Genomic DNA, 3,297 nt, shown 5'->3' on the forward strand with positions numbered 1-3,297 from the left:
TTTGCCTCTACAGTTGGTAGCACTGTTCTGATCTGTTGACCCATGAGCAGCAGAAGGAGGTTCACTTCAGTGACTCCTGTCAGAGGAGTGGGGAAGGGAAGAAGGGCTGCCCATGGCTCAGTGCAGCTGGTCTTTTTGTTGTAAAATTCTCTTAGCAATCTCTACCGCTCTCCCTGCTGGTCCATTCCCTTGTGGGTGGTGAGGGCTGGAAGTATTAGGCCTGAAACCATATTGTATCCTTAAAGCCTTAAATTCAGAGTTGCCAAACTATGGCTTGTTGTCACTGGCTGTTTCTTCTGTAGTGCCAATAAGAAAACATGTCTTACCTTTTCTATGACCTTTTGATTTGGAGATTATATAGATACCTTTCCCTCTTCTTACTTCTTCATTTAACTTCTTTAGGTCAACACAGATACAGACATGCCCATTCTGATTAATAACCACATACTCCATTCCCATGTAGCTACTTTAAGCTTTGAATTGACACCGGCCATTTATCTGTCCTTCTGGAACACTAAGGGCCTGATCAAAATCCGCTGAAGTTAAAGTCAACCTAAAGAGATTAAACTGGTTTCTACGGATTTCAGTGGTCTCTGGCCCAGGCCCTAAGGTAGGCTATGCAAACCTAGCTCTTCCCACTTTCTCAAACACTATCCAGTATTACATACTATTTTTTCTACAACTTTGGTTACATGTGTAATACTTTCTGCTACTGTGTACCACTCTGGGTATGCCAGACAGAGTCTACTCAAGTCATGTGAATATAAGATGCACAGTGAATGAAAGAAGGGCTAAGTAAAGGACTCTCCCTCTACAATATCCACTGTGAACATCAAAGATTCTCTGTGCAACTGACAAAATACTGCCTACAAGGCTGCAGGGAGAAGACCAGAAGGCTCTTAAATAGGGGTCATTTCAGAAATAGTGTGTGCCACTGCAATCAAAGATTGGCTCATAGTGCAGGTGCAGGTCAGCAATAAGGTTGAATGGGCCATCTTTACTTTCCTTGATTTGGAGTGCTTAACTCTGCTAACAGGGGCTGTTGTTTGTACTTTCCTAGACCTATTTGAAAGGAAAAAGAAAAGAAATGGCCCAATCTGTATCTGTCTGGTCAGCCACTTCCTGTGCCACTCACAGTGCCCTGAGTGCCTTCATTATTACAGAATTATCCTTGATGGCTTTTCTGACAGCTGATGCTCACTTGCAGCAAATCACTGCAGTACCTTGCTTACTACGGGTAACATACAGCAGGAAACAGGCAGCGTTGGGTTGGACCCATCTCCGCTGGGCTTTGGAGGAGAAGGCAGCCCCTTCTTCTGTCGTCCCCAGGACACTCATGCTACCTTGGCTATACAAGCAGCTGCGCATTGACGGCTCCCTTTCAGATCCCCTTCTTGAACTGCCTGCCTAGTGAGGGCTAGTATTTCCTCTGGTTTTATTGCAGACGGAAAGGCCTCCCTGTCTAATCTAATTCCCTCTCCTTTGTCACAGGCAGATGTCACCTTTACATCTGTGCGTCTGTTCAAACGCCCCCCTCCAGTCCAGCAGATGTTACCACTGGTAACGGAACGCCAGCAAAAAGTGACGCGCAGGTCCCTCTGCTGGAGGGAGCCTGTTGTGTGCCAGAGGCGAGCGCTTCCCTGCTTCTTTCCTGCGGGCAATCCCCCCGGCAGAGACCAGCCCCAACACATGCCCCCATGGCACGCACAACATACCTGAACATTCATGCCAAAAAAGCTGTCCTCTGCACACTCGTATAAAACACAGCAATGATGCACAGAAAAAGAAGAACGTTCATAAACTCATAACACAAACTCAGCACAGAGCCCCACAATTACACACACAACAAACGCTCAGTCAGGCACAACACACGAATGCACACAACGTACGCCTTTACTTGCACACTGCATGTAAACAGCAATACTCTTACACGCACATAACACACAAATAAACTCAGTTCACACATGAACGCACGCACATAACAGAACATTCACTCCTCTGCCTGCAAACAACTTTCTGAGAAGCTGAAAAATATCGGCGTCGGTCCCTTTTGTACTAGATGTAGTCCAGGAATTAATCACTTGCGAAACTAACTGCGAAACCCCTTCCTTCAATAGGGCTTCTTACACTGGTGACTTTTGCCTGGGTCTAGCTATATCAATGTAGCTGTACTGGCGATGCAAACCTTTAGTATAAATGCACCGTACTAGGAGATACAGATACATTATGTCTCCACTCGTCCTCTCATCCCCTAGACAATTTCTCAGTTTTCCCTCAATACTTTCTTCACACGCACCCACTCCCTCCGATACATACGTAGTCAAAACACCTTCAGACTAATCAAGCTATTTTGTCTACAGGCTGAGAAAGAAGAGTGAGTTTGTCTCCTATTTTAGATGCTTTGGAGGCACTCAAATATTGCAGATAGATAGATTCACCGTAGCGTATACACACAAAAGTACTTGGGAATAGTTAAATGTAAGTTACACGTTATAGTATGATGAGATCTGGGGAGGGGAAAACTAACATAAAATTTTTTTGCCTTGAGAAAAAAATTTATTGACCACTATTTTTGTTGCTGTTTCTTGCTTTATATTATGGGGAGCTAGTCTGATAACTACTCCGGCGCAATGATACAGGGCAGAGGATAGTGACCCGCAGTAATAAGCCTAATGGACATAATAAGCCCCATTTTCCTCTTTTAACCAACTCGACAACTGCATAGTGAAAAATGGACTCTGACGTGACATCCACCGCGGGATAATTGGAAGGCTTCCCCGCAAATAAAGCAATCAAAAAGAAATTCTCACTGGTATTAATATTTTATTCATCCCCATGTTATTGTGTTTAGCCTGCGGTAAAACAGATTCATAGAAGTGAGACATTATGGGCCTGACAAGAGTTTTCCCATGAATCGCTACTTCAATACAATGGCATTTTGTTTGCTGTTTTGTTTCGCTGTCCTCTAACATTCTTTCTGACTTTCAGGGTGGAGGAAAAGATTCTCTTCTATGAATAGCGAAGAATAGGACAGAAAAGTTTCTTTTAAACTTTCAGCCTTGTTTAATTCTGGTACTTGATAACATGTAAACATTCCCCCAGCTTCGCACCGCCCCTGACTTTCCTTTGTTCTGAGCGGTTTTTGCTTCTAGCATTACTTCTGTCCTTACTGAGTCAGTAATCTGGAGAGAAAGCTGCACACAGCTCTCTGCCTCTCCAGCCTGTCTCAGTAAACAGCCGGCAGGGAACTGTCCCCAGCTCTGGTTGGTTGGAATTGAATTTGTGATCTAGACAAAA

The sequence above is a fragment of the Chelonoidis abingdonii genome, chromosome 5 (assembly GCF_003597395.2).
Source record: "Chelonoidis abingdonii isolate Lonesome George chromosome 5, CheloAbing_2.0, whole genome shotgun sequence".
Classification (NCBI taxonomy): Eukaryota; Metazoa; Chordata; order Testudines; family Testudinidae; genus Chelonoidis; species Chelonoidis abingdonii.